The following is a 23,450-nucleotide window of genomic DNA, read 5'->3' as shown; positions in this document are numbered from 1 at the left end:
CTTTTCTCTGTCGTTTCGTAGCCTCTCTGCGCCACATACCGAGACTGTCGAGCATAATTGGCGTCGTCTTATTATTTCGAAGGGCTATTTCTAACGTTTCTATTTTATCAAGGTCAAAGGATCCTGCCAGTGGCCACTGTTTGTCTTGGCTATCTTCGGTATACCTGTGCCATAATTTATTATAAGCTATGGTGACTAACCCATAGTTTATGAACATGTCCTTATTAGGGGTGCCTTCTAGTGGAGCTATATGGTCCACCTCTAACACCCGGTCCGGGCTAAACAGGCTATTTATCAATGGGGAGAAGACAGACATGACGGCTCGTAACGAGGGACTAAGAAGTCAGCACTGCCTATCTTATCACTAGGTGCAAAGACTAGACAGAATATTTCTATTCTACGTTGTTTGCAGGTAGTGAATACCTCATGGATCCAAAAAAAACCAAAAGACCAACAAAATAACAATGGGGAGAATGAGTAGGACCGCAAAGATCTGCGTTACCTACCCTTTTCACTATCTGCAAAAAGGGTGGTCTCTTCCCTGCTTGCAGACAGGGAATCTCCAGGAAACAATAGTTTGTGAACAACAGTTCAGTTTCAAGCAATTATTGAGTGGGGGAGAAAAAGAACAAGCACGGCTGCTACCCTACCTATCCTCCACTGCTTGCAAAGGGAGAGGGAGCCTGTTGTTTCTCCGTTTGCAGACAGTGAATCTCTAAATAAAAAAAAACAGAGCAATACTAGTATTTTGAACAATCAAGCAATCAAAACAAATTTCGCAACTTGTCGTGGCAACACGACCTTACCCGGACCATGTGGACAGTTTCTTGTCTTCCGAATCCAGCGCCCGATCGTCCTCTTTTTCTCGTATTTCTCACGGCACTCCTGATGGTTCCCAGTCAGGACCGTAGATCACTCGAGAGAGGTCTGTTCGGAACTAGTGAAGTTCGGATGATCGGCTGCCAGACGAGGGTCTATTGGGCAAGAGCTCTCCCGATCGTTGCAGTCGTTCATTCTGTCGTCGGGACCTCTCCCACTGGATCCACGAGTCGCTGATGGGCCCCACGCTTGGGACGCCAATTGTAAAAAGTTCAATCGGGTCGAGGACAATCGATATTTGCCCGGCGGTATTGCCTCTGTGACCCTCTAGTTATTTAAATCAATGAAGAGGCAGGCGCTGGAGACTGGAAAGCAGGAAACAAGGTTTTTTATTCTCTCCGGAGGAGAACACAACGAAACGGACAGAAGGTATCGTTCTGAGGTGCTCTAACTGTATTTCTGAGGCCTGGCCTCTTATATCCACATTTATGACTTTATTGCAGATTTCACATACATGTTTAAAGCTTTGATATACGGAAAAGACATTCTCGGAACTCCCCTTTGGGCCCGTTCCCACACACATTTACAGTTAAAGTCCCCACCCTAGTCACAACAGGTGATGAGCATCGCGCAGCTGGATAATCCGCCGATTCATGGAATGTGGGGAGTCTGATCGGATCTCATGGGGTGGGGGGCTTTGATCAACCCGGGGATTCTTTGATGGGGGAAGCTTTCTATTGCACGGGGAGGGGCAAGGATGGTATCGGCAGAGCTGGGTGTCGGCTTGGGAACGGGGAGGAAAAAACGGGCCCACGGGGAAAAAAGGGGGTTTGCATCTAAGGGCCGGAGATCATGAAAGGAAAGCAGGGAGGTGTCGCGCTGGGAACAGGATGAGGGCCTGGGGCAGAGCAGCGCCGAAGAGGGGTTTATGACTCAAGGCAGGTGCAAGCAGGGGGTGGTCAGCGTGCAGGCTTAGCGAAGGCAAAGGGCTATGTCAGGGGCCAGCGGCATGCAAAAGGGTTTGTTCTGATCGGGGCATCTTAAAATGGCGGGCGCGCACGACAAAAGTGTGGCATCAGGGGAAGAGGCAAGATGGCGCAGATAATGTTCACCAAAACGCACTAATTTTCCACAAGATTTTATTGGCTAGAGACAGTTTTGGATAATCCAAGAGGGGGGGACAAAGTTCAGCACTTACGCAAATTAGAAGCTTCCTGGATCTGTAAATTGAGATCTGTAGACCAGGGCCTCAATACTGACAAAGAAATATATGTATTTCTTAGCGACTAAACCCTACATAGAATCTCTTCTGGCTATTGTCATATAGGGGGTACCTGTAAGTGGCTGTGATTCATATAATAAGTACCAGTTATGAAATCTACTGCTATCGGTCTCATTGTATCTTGTCATCTCGTTGTAACTGCGTATCTGTTCTGTTTGTTGTAATTGACTATGGATACTTATTGTATGCCAATTCATAAATGTACTGCTTATATAATCTTAGCCAGACAGACCTTAGTACTAACTCAGGAGGGGTCAGGATGAAGGACCTGTGACTTGCAGATGATTTTTGAACAACTTCATGGAATTTAATCTGATTGATGAGGGTCTGTAGAATCACTGTACAATTTGTTTATACTGTTTAGTCTACATGAATATCTGTGAACACTAGGATTTGTGATGGTAATGTGCTGTCTGGTCTAAGACATACTGTTTATAGTTGAAATATTATGTGCTCTCTTCCTTAATAGTAAATATACATTGTTTTAAATGGTGAACAAAAAATAACATATACTTTCACTGGCTTTTAACTATTCCTTTGGGACTTTTTCTTCTCTAATAACCGATACTGTTTTCACTAGCCACACCACATAAACAGGGAATTGCCCAGTCCTTGGGTTACGTATGGACTATCTGATGACTGCTGCCTTTTACACTATTTATATACTTCTCTAGAGAGTACTTGTTACCATTACCCATCCGTGCTGGTATACTTTTTTGTCAGATCGACCAATTCTTATATGTCCTTAAACTCGTTCCTTAATTGCGTACAACCAATTAGACTTTCTGCTCGTTCTAGCTAATTTGAGAAAGTTGTTCTTATGACGAAACACGTGTCAGCTGTGGATGTTCTACAACAACGTGTCAACTTGTTCAAACAAATATATGCTGTTTATATTCTTGTCATTTCGATTGCATTATGGTATGATGTACTTTGTAAATTAAAATACAATACTGACCTGTGTTGGTCAGATAGTACTTATATTGGTGCTGTGCTCTGTTTTTTGATGTTTTAGATTGTATGTGCATAGAGGCTATCTTCCTTTCTGCACAGGGGGACACTTTAGATGGCACAGTGGTTACATTGATAAAGGGTTCTGGCCCACAATCAGCAAGGCTAGGCCATTATAACAATAAATACAAGAGAAATGCCAATACTGATATTATTCACAAATTCACTTGCCACAATCACACGAGCATTCGTAGTGATGAAAACTAAATTAATTAGAAATTTGTTATTTTATTATATTTTGTCTTAATTTTTCAATTTCCTTTTTCAAATTTGAAACATTTAATAAAATGTATTCATAATCCAAACATTTGATTGGACCAAACAGAAACAATACAATTGCACAATTGACAAAAACAAATTTTCAATTACACAATACAAAAATACACCAATTTTAACCAGCCCAAAACCCAAAGAAGTTAAAGAGAAACAAAGAAAAAAGAGAAGAAAATTAGAAAAGTCAGGTGGAATGTAAAAATTGTCAAACACTAAAGAAAGGATATCAAGCTTTCCCAGAAAATGTTGGTCACACAGTATAGTGTTCTTGATTTTTTGCCTATAGAGCTGCTCAATAGTGCATTATTTGTTAGTCCAGACACCTCACATTTGTTAACATACTTATTTAGACACAATACAAGAAAGGTCTACGCGTTTCAAACACCTTAATCATTTAAGGGTTAAATGTATATAATTTTCTGATATATCTTGATCCTCTAGTGGTGACACCGACAATTTAGATACTAATCAGCAACAAAATTGACAAAAAAATAATCAACAGCAACAGCCTTTTTTAGGCAGAAGTCAACAACAACCACGCACCAGGAACAGATATCAAAACCAAGGATGGGAAATGAAACCAGGAATCAATATTACAAAACATAACTGCTTTACCTATGTTCAATTTATCGGATCGAGTCGTGTCTGATGCAGAACTATCCATCTTGAAAAAAGGATTATCATTCGTCCCCACCAGAACTACTGATTTGGTTAAAATGAAAATGTAAACCATCGAGTTCTGTCGAAAGATACGTTTAAAATCATTTTTTCTGGAAAATGACTATTCATCCAACACCGAGGAAACTGGACTAAGCGAAAAATCACCTTTTGTCCCCCTGCAAATAAAATACCTAAAGAGATCATAACATTTGAGTGCACACTTTTATTTGCAAATACAAAATTGAAAATAAAAAAGATTTTGTCAAGTATAACATCACAAAAGCAGAAAAGGAAGCAATAACCGCTTTCAAATCAGATTCCCAAATTATGGTTAAAACAGCAGACAAGGGTGGCTCAATAATTGTGATGAACTCCAGCAATTAACAGACAGAGGTTTTGAGACAATTAAATGATATCCAGTGCCATAGGCGATTAAGGGCAGATTCTATGAAATAGAGTGCCCTGGATCTTGGAATTATTGGAAGTAAGGAATTTGGCTATTTAAATGGAAAATATCCAAGAGTGCCTTTGGTATATATACTTCCAAAAATTCCTAAAAGTGATACACAACCTCCAGGACGTCCCATCGTGGCAGGCTGCGGCTCAATTTTGGAGCCAATTTCAAAACATGTTGATTACGTTTTAAAGCCTTTTCTAGCAGATGTACCATCTCATCTACATGATGCAAGCGATTTTTTAAATCGAATCTAAACAGTCGAGTTTTCACCACAAAATCAATTATTGGTAATGATAAACTTGCTGTTCTTATACACCCAAATACCACAGCTGGAAGGATTAAAAGCTATTGAGATATTTCTTGATCAACGGCCCCAACCAGTGAGCGTCCCAAGCGAGTTCATAATGCAACTTACAAGATTTGCTTTGAGAAAGAACTACTTCAGATTTGAAAATGATTATTATTTGCTAATCCTAGGGACAGCCATGGGTTGTCCCTTTGCGCCGGAATTTGCAGTTTTATTCATGGCTCAGTTTGAGGAACGGTTTATTTACAAAAACAATCCGTTTTAGACACAGATTACAACATTTGTCCGCTACATTGATGACATATTCCTAATTTGGAATGACTCAATTCAGTCTGCATTCAAGCCCTAGTACGATTACATTATTGGACGTTGATGTATACAGCACTTATGGCTCGCTACTTACATTATTACATATTAAACCGACTGAACGAAGCAAAGCACTTCACTATACAAGTCATCACCCACGCAGCTTGCATGATAACTTCCTGGTCGGACAATTCTTGAGGATAAAACGTAATTGTTCAAAAAGCTCCTAAAACTAGGGGTGGGCGGAATTTGCATAATAGCGTTACACAAATCTCCGCGAAACGGTAAAAAATCTCCGCGAGCATGGAGAAATTCTGTGAACAAGCGGAATTGCTTGTTCGCGATGCTTTTTTACTGTTCCCTATCGCTGTTTGCGTGCTCTGGGGAAAATATCTCACGAACACACATTTGAGAACACGAAAAAGCAGAAAAGTTCGTGAAGTCGCGGTACGCAGAATGTTGGGCAATTTCGCGTTCTCCGCGGAATGCGAAATTACCCAAATTCCGCAAGTGGAACGGAATTTACTGCCCAGGCCTACCTAAAACAGGCACTAAGATGTGCATGGTGGACACAGTCGGAGACATTGTTAGAAAAAAGAAAAAACAAGCCACGGACCGAATTATATGTGTTTCAACATTCTGCTCTCGTACTAACTTCCGTAAAAGTATGATTAAGCAAAATTGGCACCTAGTCCAAAAGATACACACAACATGGAGTAAACCAGTGTTTGCCCTAAAAAAAGATAAAAGTGTGGGTTCATTAATTGTTCATTCAGCACCACCAAAGCCACTAAACACAAATGTTCTTAGAGCTCAGTTGAGTTTACCCCCTATTACGGGGCATCATAAGTGTGACACTTGTTCTTTTTGCCCACAAACTTTGGAAGGTGCCCTTTTTGAATGTAATAACGTCAAATGAAAGCACTATCAGTTCACTAATTGTAAAAGCAAAAATGTGTATGGAATTGTATGCCCATGTCCAAAACTTAATATTGGAAAAACAACCCAAGAAGTACGTCAGCAAATTACTCAACATATGTCCAGAATTCGGAAAACAGTGGCTAATGCACCACTGGTGAATCATTGGATGTCTGGAAATCATGACATAAAAGATCTGAAAGGGACTATTCTGTCTAAAATTGAGATTAATCCTTGTGGGGGAGATATCCAAAGAACACTGTTACAGAGGGAGGCTATGTTGATTGTAAGATATAAGACTGCTGTAAATGGACTCAATGAATTATTTGAGATTTACAACTTGGAACTATTCTTTTTGCCAGTTAAGTGGGATCTTTTGGAGCAGTCACTGTGGATTTGAAATATACTGGAATCAGCTATCCGATTTTATACCATCTTACAAGTATTCCTTCTCCCAATCGAATGGATTTGCACGTCCTATACAACATAATGCTTTTTTCCCTGATGTTCTAAATGGCCCGTTATCCTGCAGTTACCCGACTGTCCTATAACAGTGATTTTTTTACTGTTCTAAGTACATGGGAAACATGTACCAGGCATTTGTATTTGTTCCCCAGGCTTTTTTATACGTTCCCCAGACGGTCAAGTTTTTTATACATATAAAAGTTTTGACTGATTAGTCACCAGCTTTCAGTCATATTGCCAGAAGGCATTACCTTATAGGTTATGATTTACTGAATTAATCATCTACTTCTAAATGAACTTATTTCTAAACAATGCGATTATGGATAAATGCTGAGTGATTAAAATCCTTTCTGTGAATAACATACGATGTGAGTACGTATTTGAGCGGCCCAACTAAAAGGTCCTTGTTTCCTTGAATAATAAAGTTCTGAATGGTTGAATATGACGACTCTGCCTACGATGAGGCGGCTATTGATTATGTCAGTAGTCCTGTACAATATTGCAGTTAAAAAATGCGCCTTTACGATGTGAAAACCACCGACTTTTGTCGAGTTAGGAAGGTGATCGTGCAAAAGACGTCTGTATGTAAGTAGAAGGTATGATTGACCCGATAACCTCCTCCTCTTCTTTTCTTTACAAATATTTAAGTATGGGTGGAAAATTCGTTCCGCTCGGTGAATTTGCAAATTTTTGGCAATTTCACGATCCGCGAACCACGCGAAATTGCCCAAAAATCCGCAATTCGCGAGTTGGCGGCATTTTTTTTCTTGTTCAGGCTTCAAAAATACAATCTTGCGCGTGCTGCATTGACTTACCATGATTCTGCGTTCGCTGATGAGTTTTCCTCCCTGTTCGCGTGCGCTGCAAGATTTTGGTAGCTGGCCGAGCGACGCAGCGATCGCGAACACGTCATTGCGACCCGAAACAGGAAATTGCGAACGCGAACATGCCATTGCGACCCGAAACAGGAAAAAGGCATCGCGAGCAGGCTGGTTAAGTGGAAACAACATATTTGCGACCGTTGCGACCTCATGCGTAAGTTCTGGTTCCTGAATTGGTAAAAAAATCTTGTGAACTCGCAAAAACAATTCGCAAGCTCGCGGAATTTGGCGGATTTTTGCGAATCACAATTACAAATTTGCGCGAATTTGCGTAAACCGAATTCGCAAATTCCGCCCATGCCTACATATATTGCAACAATTCTGTAACCTAATAACTGAAACTACACTTCGCATGTTCATTTGCAGACTGTGTCGGGTACATTTAAAGTGTTGCAAATTGAAAAGCGCGTTGACCAGCCACCATTCAAGTATGTTACACGCGGCTAACAGCGTGGTTGAGATTAACATGAAAATTGCTTGAGCATTTTTAATTTTCTTGGCTCCTTTGCATTAACTTGCCTCCTTTTTGTTGTAGTGGTGTGCCGGATTCCGTTGGTCTCCGTCAGTCCGTTTTGAGACTTTACAATAGTGTTGTGCCAGCAAGCAAAGTTTGGGTGATTATGTTAAGGTATGTTAGAATCCTGTTGAGATGTTATAGTAGTTTGTAAAAACGAAATTTTCGGAATTGTGGCTTTTAGCTCAAAGCTCAAAGTAGCTCAAAAACAGTTGTGAAGCATTACGAGGGCTGTTGTTTTGAAAATAAAGGTAGATATGTTTTTTTACTTTAAAATAGGCACACATGAATGGTTGAAAGGTTATGCGAGTAACACATGCACTTTTTATTTATTTTTACCGCTCACACCCCAGATCCTGAGTAAAACCCTTAAATAATTAAGTGGTTTGAAAAGCGTAGACTTATCTTGTGTTGTGTCTAAATAAGTTGTTAACAAATGAGAGGTGTCTGGACTTAAAAATAATGCACTATTAAGCAGCTCTATAGGCAAAAAATCCAGAACACTATACTGTTTGGCCAACATTTTCTGGGAAAGCTTGATATCCTTTGTTTACTGTTTGACAATTTTTACTTTCCTTCAGACTTATCTAAAAAAAATCTCTTTTTTCTTTGTTTCTCTTTAAATTCTTTGGGTTTTGTGCTGGTTAAAATTGGTGTCTTTTTTATTAGTGTATTTTAAAATGTGTTTTTTCTCAAATGTGTAATTATATTGTTGCTGTTTCGTCCAATCAAATGTTTGGATTATGAATTAATTTCATTAAATGTTTCAAATTTGAAAAAGGAAATTGAAAAATTAAGAAAGAATATAATAAAATAACACATTTCCAATTAATTTAGTTTTCATCACTACAAGTGCACGTATGATTGTGGCAAGTGAATTTGTGAATAATATCAGTATTTGCATTTCTGTTGTAATTACAGTGTTTACATTGAGCACACCATAAGACAACTTAGTTTATACGTGTGCAATACGTCAACAGAGGTGCTGACTGTTCTTTTAGTTACCACTGCCATCGTATTGATATTATAACTTCTCACAAGTGTCAGGAGGATTTCACCACCTGTGTTAATAAGTCTTAATTCATCCTTCAAGCCCCAGTAAAAAACACTCTCTTTTCAACAGGTCCCTCAGATTCAGCCACAACGCGGGTAAAAGTGATGCACTTTTTATTTATTTTTACCGCTCCCACCCCAGATCCTGAGGAAAACCCTTAAATAATTAAGTGGTTTGAAAAGCGTAGACTTTTCTTGTGTTGTGTCTAAATAAGTTGTTAACAAATGAGAGGTGTCTGGACTTAAAAATAATGCACTATTATGCAGCTCTATAGGCAAAAAAATCCAGAACACTATACTGTTTGACCAACATTTTCTGGGGAAAGCTTGATATCCTTTCTTTACTGTTTGACAATTTTTACTTTCCTTCAGACTTATCTAAAAAAAATCTCTTTTTTCTTTGTTTCTCTTTAAATTCTTTGGGTTTTGTGCTGGTTAAAATTGGTGTATTTTTTTATTAGTGTATTGTAAAATGTGTTTTTTCTCAAATGTGTAATTATATTGTTGCTGTTTCGTCCAATCAAATGTTTGGATTATGAATTAATTTCATTAAATGTTTCAAATTTGAAAAAGGAAATTGAAAAATTAAAAAAAATATTATAAAATAACACATTTCCAATTAATTTAGTTTTCATCACTACAAATGCACGTATAATTGTGGCAAGTGAATTTGTGAATAATATTAGTATTTGCATTTCTGTTGTAATTACAGTGTTTACATTGAGCACACCATAAGACAACTTAGTTTATACGTGTGCAATACGTCAACAAAGGTGCTGACTGTTCTTTTAGTTACCACTGCCATCGTATTGATATTATAACTTCTCACAAGTGTCAGGAGGATTCACCACCTGTGTTAATAAGTCTTAATTCATCCTTCAAGCCCCAGTAAAAAACACTCTCTTCTTAACAGGTCCCTCAGATTCAGCCACAACGCGGTTAAAAGCGATGATGTATGCAAGGAGATCATTTTTGCCGTGCCGCAAATTTACCAGTTCTGAATCAAAAGACTGCATGAAGGTATGTCAATTGAAAAGCTTCTTAATTTCTATTTTAAATGCATTGTATTCTTTGAGGGGATCATCCCTTTCCACAGAGAAAATAGACCAAGAGGCTGCTGTTCCAGCCATATAGTATAGTAAAAATGCCACCTTAGATTGCTGATCAGGAAAAAGTCTGTCCTCCATAAAAAAATGAAATTGGCACTCATTTAAGAAGACTGAAAAATGTGTGAGATTTCATGAAAGATGTTCTGGAGAGGCGAAGGGGACACAAGGTGTTGTTGTCACCTGAATAATCTGGATAGATCCTCAATCTCTTGAAGGGATGTAAGTAGATAGATGAAATTGGGTGATTTCACAGTTGTTTTGGGCTTAACCTTAGGATATGTGTCCCATGATGGATTTGGTGGAGGAGTGGGCTGTGTACCATGAAGGTCACCCAACCTTTGTGCTAACACCTGCAAAGCACTTTGCAAATTCTCTATCATATTGGCCGTATCAGCCAAAGAGATGTCTTTCAACCATTGTGTCCTGGTGGGATTTTAAATGTGAGCTTGCTGTTCTGCCAAACATTAACCTGTTCCTTCCGCGGAGACACACTGGAAGTTCAAGCTGCTAAGTCCCAACTCCTCCTGGACACACAAGCCCTACCTACGAAATCTATGAAAGGGGATTGGATGGTGAGAGAAAGAGATGTTGATTGGCATTGGTGCTGCATGATTCTGTGGGATAGATTCAACAAACTGGTTACACTCTGCTGCAATAAGAACAATTGAAGTTATTTCTCTACAATGCTAATATTGTATTCTTAGCTCCCCTTTCCCTAGGTATCTAGCATTCTACTCCTATGTACCTGCAATGATTCCCTTTCCCATTTTTGGTGATCCGTCTTTCCTCAGTAATTGGAGTACTTCAACAATCTAGTTTGAACTAAAAGAAAAGGGATGGTAGTGGATTTGAACATCCCCTTATCGTCCCTCACAAAGAATCGCACCGAGCAGTGTGGTAGTGATTAGTCCCTTATTAGAATGTTCTTGTTACACCTCTTCTGTGTACATTCAGATCCGTTAGTCCATGAGGCTTAAGACGCATACATCACTCATAGTGTTAAATAAGCACCCAATAAGATTCAGGCCATGAGCAGCAAACATGAGATGCATGCAACCGTTTGGTGTACGTGCACTTAACAAGTGCCTTTAACATAACATAACATGCATAGCAAGTACGACTATGGTCAAAGGTTAAGGCTTTACCCATATTTAACATATTGTACCTTAGTTAGGATTACAGTATTCAACATTAGCATCAAAGCCCAGAATGCCACATTAGCATAGAATTTCATAGACTAGAGTACCAGCAAAATAAGAATGATTAATAAATGTATTCTTTGTTTTTTTCAGGGAAGAAAATCTGCAGAATAATCAGGCAAATATTTGGAGTCTGCAGAACAATCAGATAAGTGCATGGGATCTGCAGAATAATTAGGTAAGTACGCAAATCTGCTGAACAATCAGATAGTTCAATATGACATTGTTAGCAAATCTACAACATCCTAGATTAAAGTCTAACCAAGCATGCATGTAACGCAACGTGTTACACCTCTTTTGTCCATGTTCAAAGTCGAATTGCTCTCTGTTGTTCTTCCTGTAGGAGCCATAAGGGTGAAGTTGGAATTTCACTGACATCGATGAGCCTAAAGCAAGACATGCTGTGCTCTGGTGAGATTCCAGACAGCAAGCGAGGTGTCCGGAATAGGTGTGGCATTAAATAGCAGCCACACCCGACTCCACACACTGAAACTCTCATGTGACTTTCTGCGATGAGTGTTTGCAGATAGTAAATGGATGCTAGTGTGATGACACTTGCATCCCCATAAAAACACTGGTTTTCTCACTACTTTCTACCAATGGGACCATCTACTTAAAACAATGTTGCTGTACAAGACAAGTTTGCCCTCCCCTGACTCTGTACAATGCTAGGTGGGGGCACATTCTGTGTGGTCATTGCTCATTGGGAATAAGTGGTCCACAGGCCCGCCATGTGGTGCTGCTTAAAGTACTGCCACTCTGCTGGACTGCTGCTCTTAAGGACTGCTGCCTTGCTGTGATCACCTGCTGTCTGCTGCCCTCTTGCCTGTGTGAGGTGAACTGGACCTGCATCTGTTGAACCCCGGAACAATAGGGTGACTGCAAGGGCTGGTTGGCTGGCTTCCTGACTACATCCTCAAGGACAGAAGGCTCCAAAAACCTTGAATTTAGAACCTGGAGTCTGCCATCTATGAGTCCTACCCTACCAAGTGTTGCCATCCCTGTCCTGGACCTTTGGAGGTAGACCTGAAGGTGCTCTGCCAGCCCATCTGTGGACCTAGCCGAGTCGACGCATATCCTCTGTTGAGATGACCAACCCCCAGCAATACCAACCAATCGCTTCTGCTGCATGGACTTTCTTGGTGGAAGGACTATGCATCATCTTCACATCCCACAGCCTCATAAGAACAGTCAATGTGCAAGACATTCCCGATGCAGGCTCACAAATCGCAAGCTCCTCGTCAATGGCAGCCTAAATGACAATGCAAGACTCTGCATCGCCCTGCAACTTCCTCGGAACAAGCCCAAATGAAACACACCCTTGACGCAGGACTTAGCATTACAAGCCTCCTCATTGATGGCTTTCTCAACAATGATGCAGATCCTCACATCACAGCCTCGAAACTCCTCGGAACTGATGCTGCGTGATGCATCTCTGACACAGATCTTGCCAAACCTCGGCTGCTCAACGCATCCTTGATGCGTGACTTTGCAACTCTTCGCAATCAGGACTTGAGGTAGCTTTATTCAGCAGGTCTAACCTGAAGCTGGCCCACGGTCTAACGCAGTTGACCTGGTATTGTGACTTTGTCCTGGTCTAGCGTGACTAGATATCCATGGTTGGTATTTTGTGCGTTTTTGGACTATTTTCCCTTAAGTCTTTAAAACTGCATATCTCCACTTCTACTGATTGGATTCTTGTCATTTAGGTCTTGATTTATTTATTAGAATTTACTCTACTTTTCTAAATTGGTGTGAGATTTTCCTTGTGTTGTGGTTTTATTTTATTACTGTTTGAAGTGCTGCATAAATACTTTACACATTGCCTCTAAGTTAAGCATGACTGCTCTGTGCCAAGCTACCAGAGGGCTGAGCACAGGTTAATTTTGGACTTGTGACTTCACCCTGACAATGATTGTGGTTTCTGCTTGAGTAGGGTTTCACTCCTTTATCCAATAAGCTTATTTCTTACAGATAGTGTACCTAGGACATAACTCTCCAGCAACTGCAAGTATGATGCAATCCAGTAAGAAGTCCACAGAGTAGCTTGACACTTCTACCTTGGAGCCTCTTTATTATCTGAATATATCTGAGAATCAAAAAACACGTAGCACCTATCTCCTTCGCTCCCAAAGAGCACTAAAAATGCTTGAAAATTTGATTCTAATAAAAAAAAATTGCTTTAGCAATGTACATATTTCTTAGAGAACAAAATCTATCCTTGTGTTATCTCTTGTCTGATATTCTGTCATTGGAGATGGCAGCTTTTCGATCTAATTTCACGATATTTGCATAAAATATATTTTATGGTGACACTTTCAGGTAACCTTAAATGCTGTAGTCCTTAATAGTTCAGTGAGAATTGAAACATGAAAGCATGGTGCGAGGGTGCCTGTGCATCATGCAGGATTGTTTTTGTGCAGGAAGGAACACCTTCCTGAACAAAAACAATCCTTAGAGACATTTTCCTCTTTCTATGTGTGCTGCAAGACGTTTTTGAAGCCAGAAAAGCCATGCAAAGTGGCTGTGCGTGGTTTCAAAAATATGACATATGCATATTTCATATGCATGAAAACCCAATTTTGCGATTCCAAACTAGCGATTTATAGCGAATCGCATTTTGAGAATCGCAAATCGGTATGTATACAAAAAATCGCAAATAAATAGCGATTTCCTAAAATTTGCAGATTTTACTGCGATTATCCGGTTTGCGATTCCTTAACTGCGATTTCGCAGAATTAGCGAACTCGCAATTAAGGAATTGCAAAACGGGGATTATGAAACTCAGGTGCAGCTTGATGACATTATAACCAGGATGTGTGACCACCCATGCTGCACCTGAGTTCCATAATCAGAGTGAGGGGCTGGAAGGAGGGCTGAGGCAGCAGTGCAGTGCAGTAGTGAGTGGAGAAATGGCTACACAGGAGCAGCGGCAGGGTGAAAGCCATAGAAAGAGAAAACAAAAGTTTTCTGAAAGGGAGCAGGAGGTGCTCATTCAGGAAATGGTGCACAGCCTTGAGCTGTTATTTGGGAAAACATCCCTCAGAGTGCCAGAGACCAGGAAAAGGAGGATATGGGCGGAGATCCAAAAAAAAACCCATTCCATCGGCATCACCCACCGCAGCGTCGAGGAATTGCGGAAACGCTGATACGATATGCGGCATCGTTCGAAGGAAAGGGTTGCTGCCAGGCTGCAGGAGGCAAAACTGACTGGTGGAGGGACACCCACTCCCCCCGCTTCCACGCCAATTGAGGAATTGGTGGAAGGGGCCTTACAACTGGAGAGTGTGAGCAGTGTGGCTGAGCTAGACAGCTCCAACTACCAGGACCAAGACAAGGTAAGAAGTATGCCATCACACCCCTGATACCGACCTACCCCACCCCCACGAGAGACCCAGGCACTCATCCCAAATGCAATCCAGTGCAGGCACACACACAACCACAGCAATGCATTATGGGAGATGTAGTCACATGAAGCAAACAGTGGAACCGTGAAACCCAGCTAGTCTCAAGCAGTATGTGTGTATGAGTGAAGGCATTGTACAGACAGTCAGGACCCGCATAATAAACCAAATAGTGTAATTTATTGCATTACCAATGCAAGGCTGGATAGCAAATTAATGTATGCATTTCTGTCCACAGCACCACAAGAAATAAAGGGCCAGAGGCCTGGAGGGGAGGAAGAGTCCCACAGCCTTGCAGGACGAGGGCAAGTGGAGGAGGAGGATGAGGGCAGCCCAGTCATCTCACCCAAATGCCGTCGGCGCATTGCAGTGGCCCCATTGCCACTGCTTGAGGACGAACTCGCTGACACCGTTGAGGAGGCCAATGAGGTCCAGGGACTTCTGTGCCACAATCCAGACAACAAGCTGTTCAAAGTCCCACACCTGCCATCCAACCAGGCGCAGGGCCCGTCCATCCCCTGGTACATCAGCGGCAGGAGAAGAGTCAGTGTTCCGCGGCCTCGAGGGAAACATGCTTCAGGCACAGCTCCTACAGGGGAGAGAAATACGTCAAATACGAAGACAGTTTAGGGTGGGCTCCAGGGGCATTATGGGTGGCCTGGAGGCACTCTGTGCAGAAATAAGGGCAGACCGTGCTGCTAGGCGCCGTGAAATTCAGCGCCTCCACACACACCTTGAACTATTCACAAGGGCCATTAACCGACTGGCCTCAGGCACCTCTATCCAGTCCCTGCGCAGCATTAGCATGCAGCGGGAGGTTGCACACAGCAGTCAGGACATGGCCAGGGGATTACTACAGGTCACATGTGCTGTGGATCAGCTGCGGGCAGTTGCCACAGGTGGGACAGGAGTCCTCAGTACCCTAGAGGAGGATGCCCAGTCCAGTCGCAGCAGCCTCACTCCACCCCCCCAACAGGACAGGCGCCGTAGTGAACGTCATGGCAGGGCTGCAGGATGCCACTGATGAGGGGAATGTGCACTCGGGGCGCCAGGCAATGGGACGTCAGCGCCACTGTTGAGGTTTCAGGACTTTTGAATGGCAATGGGTGGATCAACCCAGTGACAATTTATTTTCAATGCACTGGAATTCAAACATGTGCATGATGATACTATACACATTGTGTGCCACACAGGCTGTGTGATATCATGATTCCTGATTAAAAGGATATTAAACACAGTTTATCCTGAATACATAGCAGTGTGTCATCATTTCTAACCTAGAAACAGTTCTGTGTAATGTCATCTCGCCTCTGTAGCCCGGCTGCTGCTCCAATCACACCGGCTGGCCTGCGTCCTGGATCTGGCCCCTCCTTATCTGATGTGTCTGAATCGCTGAGATCCATTGGGGTGCCTTTCCGGGTGGCAATGTTATGCAGCATGGCACACGCAACCACCATCTTGCAGCAGGTCTCAGAGCTGTGTTGCAGTGCTCCTCCACTCTTGTGCAGGCATCTGAAATGGCTCTTGAGGATACCAAAGGTCCGTTCAATGGTACTGCGGGTGGCAATGTGGGCACTGTCGTACCTCCGCTCCCTTGCGTTTGCAGGATTCAGATATGGGGTCAAAATGAAGTCCCAGACTGCATATGCACTGTCACCTGTGAGGCAAGAGGAAATAGGTTACACTCTGTCCTGCCACTGCTGTGCTTTAACGTTGTGTCACTGTTTCCTATTCAATTACCTAGAAGGTAGCCCCCTACAAACTCCCCATTACTGAGTCGACTCTGGCAAAAGATGAACGAGTCGTGGGTGCTGCCTGGGTATTTAGCTACAATGTCTGTGATTATGTGCTTGGCATCACACACCACTTGTATATTCAGGGAATGGTATGACTTGCGCTTCCTGAACACATACTCATTGTGGGAGGGGGGATATGGCGACATGTGTCCCATATATGCATTCTATGACGTGGGGGAATTGTGCTATTTGATAGAACGCCTGCTTGGTCTGGTCTAGTGCCTGTGGGGTGCAGGGGAAGTGGATGTGGTGGGGCAGCCTCTGTACCATTGCATCGAGGAATGCGTGGAAAAAACGCGACAATGCACTCTCCTACTGAGGCTATCACCCCCTGGAAGCTACCTGATGCCAAGAGGTGCAGTGAGCATAGGACCTGGATGTGGGTGGGGATGGTATGTGTCCTGCGTGTGGGGTGTTCAAGAATAGGTTTGAGTTCCTCAATTAAGTCTAGGATGCTCTCTTCATCCAGCCTGTAGTGTGTATGGATGTCCTCCTCAGTCCGCTGGAACAGGGTAATGCGCGCACGGAATATCCTCTCCTTGCGTCTCCTCCTCTGTGCAGCAGCTCAAAGTCACAGCCTCCTGGCTATCACATACAGCCCAGCCATTGTGAAAAAATGTGTTGCATTGTGGGACTCCTTAAATAGTTTGCACTTGGTTACCACCTGCTCATACTTGGTGGTAATTGCGATTCTCTAATTTGCGAATTTTGTGAATTTGCTATTTGCGATTTTTTCATACATTGCATAGCAATTTCTTAATTTGCGATTTCCGTTTGCAAATTTCACAATCCGAGGAAATCGCAAAATAAGAAATCGCTAAGAAATTCGCAGAATTCAGGTTCTCCCCACGTAAGGATTCACTATTTTTGTGATTTCTACTTTTGCGATGCAATTGTGCCTCTTACATAGGAAATTGCGAATTTTTAATCGCAAATGCTGTTTTTTGTGATTCACAGCATTTGCAAAAAAAAATTGGCTTGATACATATGGCCCTTAGTGGTGTCCATTACACATTTACCACGTTGGGTGGTGCAAGCATGACTCAAAGCTTTCATTAAAATGCCACTTGGGGCCAGATGTAGGTGGCCCTTTACCGGTCGGAAACGGCTGAAAATACCGATTTTCGGCCGTTTCTGACCGGTAAAGGGCTATGGCGATGTAGGGGCTAAAAACACATACATTTTCGGTAATTTTACCGAATCAGTAATTTTACCGAATCGGTAAAATTACAGAATCGGTAAATTTACCGATTCTGTACATTTTACCGATTCAGTAAATTTACCATTCGGTAAAAATACCGAAAATGTATTTTGTGATGTAGGTAGCACTTCTAACAGTGCTACAGGGCCTTTAGAATTCAGTATTTACCATGCAATACAATTGCATGGTAAATTACGAATTCTTGTGTACATGCACATCTGTGCATGTACACCTGTGCCATGTGGCACACAGACATGCCCTAAGGGCATGTCTGTGTGCCACATGGCGCAAAAGCCAGTTACAGGGGTGCAACAGGGTGTCAAAGTGACACCCTGTCCCCCTTAGCAATTCGGTATTTTTACCGATTCGGTAAATACCGAATCGGTATTTGCTATTGAATCCTATGGGCTTCAAGGCCCATAGGATTTAATAGCAAATACCGATTCGGTATTTACCGAATCGGTAAATACCGAATCTTACCGATTCGGTAAAAAATACTGAATTTTTACCTACATCTCATTTACAGATTCATAAATACCGAATCGGTAAAATTCGGTATTTATGAATCGGTAAATGAGATTTACCTACATCTGGCCCTAAGTCTTTCTATAATGTCATACAAAACATGTGTGTATTCAATGGATGCAAACAGCATTTGTGGATGCCTGCATTAGCACATTAAAGCGAGACTTATCAGGTTTGCCAATGCTTATTTTCGGAGCACATGCCGCAGATGCAGTCCAGTGGATGAGATGTGAGGTGCATGTGATTGGAAACTTACGCACTGACATTCAATTATTTCTATCCAAAAATATTATAACTAGATCATCACATGCTCATTAATAATAATAGTAATAAAGAAGTGATTTTTTTTGGCCGTCCTATAAAATGTGTAGCACCTTCCAAGGAATCCAAATAATGCATAAAAGGTGACTGTGAAAAATGCACTTTGACTGAAATAAGAAAGCCTGGAGCATGGCAGGTAAAAAACTGGAAACACTACATAAATCAAAAGTTCAATCCAGCCTTTTATCAGGGTCAGACCTGTGGATTATTTTTCAACAAGACATTCTTTTTATGAAAAAAATGAATCTTTATTTTTTCAATATATTTCTAATAGCACCGACGACCTCTGCCGCAGAATGTGTGCAGGAATTAATGAGCAGGTAACGTCTCAGGGCTTTGCCTCGGGTTATCAAGAATCCCGGTTGGTCATTAATCTCTTGTAAATGTTTTGGACCTAGTTTGCTCTTACCTTGGCATTGTCTATGCAAGATTAACTTCATGATACAGTAATCTCTGTTTCTTTCTGTGTGTGTTGCAGATCCCCGGTGGGGGGAGGTATACTCTCAGACCGCTCACCAGTGAAGACAAGATAAGCGCCGGAGGAAAAGGTCATTCCTCCCAGGGAGAAGAGCCACCTCCAGCAGCATTAATAATAGATTTCTTTCCTAATCCCCTTAATACTTTGCTGTGCATTGCGTGTTGCAGATTTTCTGGCTGCCTGTTGAAACAGCATCGTGTTTTAATTGTAAAATTAACATGTGTAAAGAGGTGCAAGGTAATGCCACGGAGCACAGCGTGGAATGCAAATCATTACATATTTTTAGTTTGTTCACAAAACACAATGAGATTGTTTTTCTCGACACCCAGGGCTGCAGCAAAGAGGAATCCTTAAATTCTGTTTCTTAAATAACATTTTGTTGTCATTAAGAAAATACATGTGTAATCAATGAACGGAACAATTCAGCAGGCCATCGCGATGCAAAATATATGTATTCTGTTGGCTTCTCCATAGATTATTCTAAGTTAATTTGCAGCGGTTTGTTCTGTCAACGAGTGAACCGTTGAATCTACATTCTAGACTATTATGCACCGGGCACCCGGTATCAGAAATTCTGGAACGAATCTATAGTTGCTAAGTGTCTCATTTAGTGACCATCTGTACATTTTTCCACAGAAGTCATAGGACCTTTGGGCTAAATCTAAAATTTAAACAATATGCAATTATACCCCTACCTTTCTGAGATACACACAGGGCTTTAAGTGGTATGGAAAAAAATGGGGGTTCTCCCTAAGAGGCATGGCTGATGAATTTAAGGGCGTGGCTTAAAACACGTAAGCTAAAAAATCTGTGCTTAGCATAGTGTGCCGCCTGACTGGTAAATTTGCTGCTTTTGCCATTGCGGTTAGATAAATATTACAAGTAACATTCCACCTAAAACAAGCCAGGACTATTGGCTTTGTCAATGGTTGTTAGTTGCATAAGCTAAATAAACAACAACTTTCGCTTCATTGTATGTTGAAAATGCTTCAGTTCTGACATTATGAGACTGTGAAAGAACTATAGCGAAACTCTTTGTTGTTACACAAAAAGCGGCGAAGGATGGTACTGTTGCAGAGCTAAGATTGCTTTTTCAGCCTGAGGACAACAATGGAGAGCCTGTTTGGGACCCAACTCAGCACCTGCTTACTAGAACAGCCAGTGCTGAGCAGTACCTGGCCAATTTAAAGCCCTGGATACACTGTATTAGACTTGGCATCTTTGGTGGGGTTTCCTCCGACTTGTTGCCTCTACCACCTGTATTTTCGATGGTGTGCTGAATTTCGTTTTTGCTGGCTTTGATGCTTTAGACACTTTGTCACTGCTGATCAGTGTCAAAGTGCAAGTGCTCCCTGTGTAAATGGTATAACAGATGGTTCTCCCTGATTGGCCTATTTTATTTACAGGTAATTCCTAGTAAAGTGCACTGAGTGTGCCAGGGCCTGTAAATCAAATGCCACTAGTGAGACTGCTGCACTGATTGTGCCACCTAAATGAGTAGCCCTGAAAAGGTATATCAGACCTGCCACTGCAGTCTCTGTGCGCAGTTGTAAACTGCCATGTTGACCTGACAAGTGCACCCACATGCCTGGCCGTAACCTTACCCTTTTTCACATGTAAGGCACCCCTATGGTAGGGCCAAGCTACGCCCCCTGGGCAGGGTGTAGTATATGTGAAAGGTAGGACATGTACTGGTGGGTGTGACATGTCCTGATAGTGAAATACTGTCAATTTCGTTTTTCACTATTGAAAGGCAATCTGTCCGATAGGATAAAATGGGAGATACTTTGTAACATCTTACAAGTATAACATCCCATTGGGACAAGATGGAGAAATAAAGTTTAGAATCTCTGAACTCAGAATTTAATAACACATCTGTCAGTAAAGATGGTTTTTAAATTGTGTGTTTGAAAGTTCCACTTTTAGAAAGTAGGCATTTTCTTGTTTAACAATTCTGTGTGCCTCTGCCAGTTTGTGTATTGACTTTCTGGTTTTGGAGTGACAGGGGCTGGGGATGTGAATTCACTGTAGACAGCCATTGGGGGATTGGAGGGTTGAGGTGTGCCTGGATCTTCCTGGATGAATCAGAGCTGAGCTGGATGGGGCCTAACTCGCTGCATTTAGAGTAGTGGGAGGAGTTTTCCTTGCACCTGAACAGGGCCTGTCTCCCTTGCACAATGCGGTCTCCCCACCCTGTGGTCACACTGCTCCAGTGAGGGCAGAACCGGTTTGGACTGGGCTCAGAGACGCTTGCACAAAGAGAACAAAGGATAAAATCAAAAGGTGGTGCCAAGCATAAAAGGTTGCATCCCAAGTACCCTCCTCAGAACACTAATAGAGTTGAGAAATTTCAGAAGAGAATTGAACCTTATATCTGTAACCTGAGATTAGCCTTGAAGGACTGGGTCTGCTCTTTCTTGTACCCAGAACAAAGAATTGGACTCCAATGGTCATAAGGCTGCCCTCTTGGTGTTAGTCTGGAGCCAGGACAGGGAAGGCAGGGCATATGTGCACTTCAAAGTCCTGCCTCTAGAGGTTGCTCCAGATTTCCCTCATAGGCCCAAATTCTATAAAATTGGACTTTAGACACAAACTCGTTAGGTTACTTCTGGACCTGTGTATAGTCAGAAGGGCTGTTTTGCTGCTAGAAGCACTGGCACACTGCTGGCCTGCTGCTCTGAAGGAACTACTGCCCTGCTGTGCTGACTTGTTGTCTGCTGTGCTCTTGCCTGTGGAAGAAGAACAGGACCAGCAACTTCATCTTGAACCCAGGACCCCAGAGCAACCTCAAGGATTAGTCTGCTGGCCTCCTGGTCTCAGCCTCAGGGACATAAAAGGCTTCCAAACAGCTTCTGGACACAGCTGCAACACATTTCTGACCCCTAAATGGTACCTCTCTGGTCCTGGACCCTTGGTATGGCTCACAGGCTCCTAAATCAAGATTTTGTGCTCTTCATCACCACAAACGGGCCTGTTCACACTGAGTTTGCACAGCTCACACCAAAAATCAGTGGAACCACCACCTCTTCCCACTGCAGTATCAACTGCTCACGGGGACACCAAAATGAAGCACCAGCCAGTCTATCTGTGATGCCCGGCCTACTCTTCGCGTCGTGCCTACAGTCTCCCATGATGGCCTCCTTGCTCCCCGCAACACTCTCCATCAACAACGTGATTCTTGGCACAAAGCTTGAGAAGGTAAACCTTCAGTGGTCTAATAGTAATTACATCCGACCCATGCTCCATCGTGGTCGATCTGAACTTTTGGCTTTGCCTCGGTACAGAACTACCAAATAGCCTCTGTTGACTCTTTATGCTTCTAGGTGTTATGGGGAGTCCCCCAGGGGTCAGCTCTGAGTCCTACACTCTTTAATTGATATGGTACCCCCTTGGCTAATCTTGTTAAAACCTGCGGTTTCAAAGTAGTTTCATATGCTGACAACTCCCAAATTGTGGTGTCGGTAACAGAAAATCCTGACAAGACAGCTTCTTGTTTTCATGACTGTATGGAACAGGTAGGTAGGTGGATGAAAAACAATTGTTTGAAATTGAACTCGGATAAAACCGAGGTTCTGCTATTTGGCAGACAAACATCGTTCAGGTTGCCCAAATGGTGGTTTCAGGACCTTGGAAGACTTCGGACCCCCGTAACCAAAGTTACAAATCTGGGAGTCCAATTTGACAATAAGCTCTCCTTTGAAGGACATGTAAATTCCATCACCTGCACTTGCTTTCTGATATTTAAAACTCTGAGAAAAATCTTTCCTTTTATTCCTTTGGATCTGCGTAAATCAGTGATCACTGCACTTACCTTTTCTGAAATTGACTTTTGTAGTGAGCTACTCCTTAATGTGTATAATAAATTCCTACAAATACTACAGATGTTACAAAATCTTGGGGCTAGGCTACTTCTTGAGATCCCCAAATAATAATTGGTCTCCCATACCCACCCTGCACTCCACTGGCTCCCGGTAAAAAAAACTGGTGGAGTAAAAATCTTTATGCATTGCGTTTAAGGCACTTTATCACAACAGCCCTGAATCTCTGAGGCAATACTTTTAGTGGTATGTGCCATCAAGATATTTAAGGTCTGCATCCTCAGCCAATCTGGTTATTCCCAATCTCCTGGCTTTCCACATGGCTCTTCAACAAATAGGTGTTGAAAGTCTTTTACAATGTTCCTATCCACCTGATGCAAGAATCCAATTTTTTCTTTGTCAGGAGTATCTGTTAGGCCTCTTCCTCACTCTGTCCAGAATCTCAGCACCTAGACACGTTCAGGTAGTAGAGTGCTCCACAAATCTCTATTTCATTTCATTTAATTTCATTTTACAGTTTATTCTCTAAGAATCCATAACTCCAGTTCTACTGATTGGGTTTTTGTCATTTGGTCTTGTTTTATTTGTTAAAGCTCTATTTAACCTGGTGTGGGGTCCATTAGTGTTTTTTTCACAGTTTTACTGTTTGATGT

The sequence above is a fragment of the Lissotriton helveticus genome, chromosome 4_1 (assembly GCF_964261635.1).
Source record: "Lissotriton helveticus chromosome 4_1, aLisHel1.1, whole genome shotgun sequence".
In the NCBI taxonomy this organism is placed as follows: domain Eukaryota; kingdom Metazoa; phylum Chordata; class Amphibia; order Caudata; family Salamandridae; genus Lissotriton; species Lissotriton helveticus.
Note: the sequence above shows the minus strand (reverse complement) of the source record.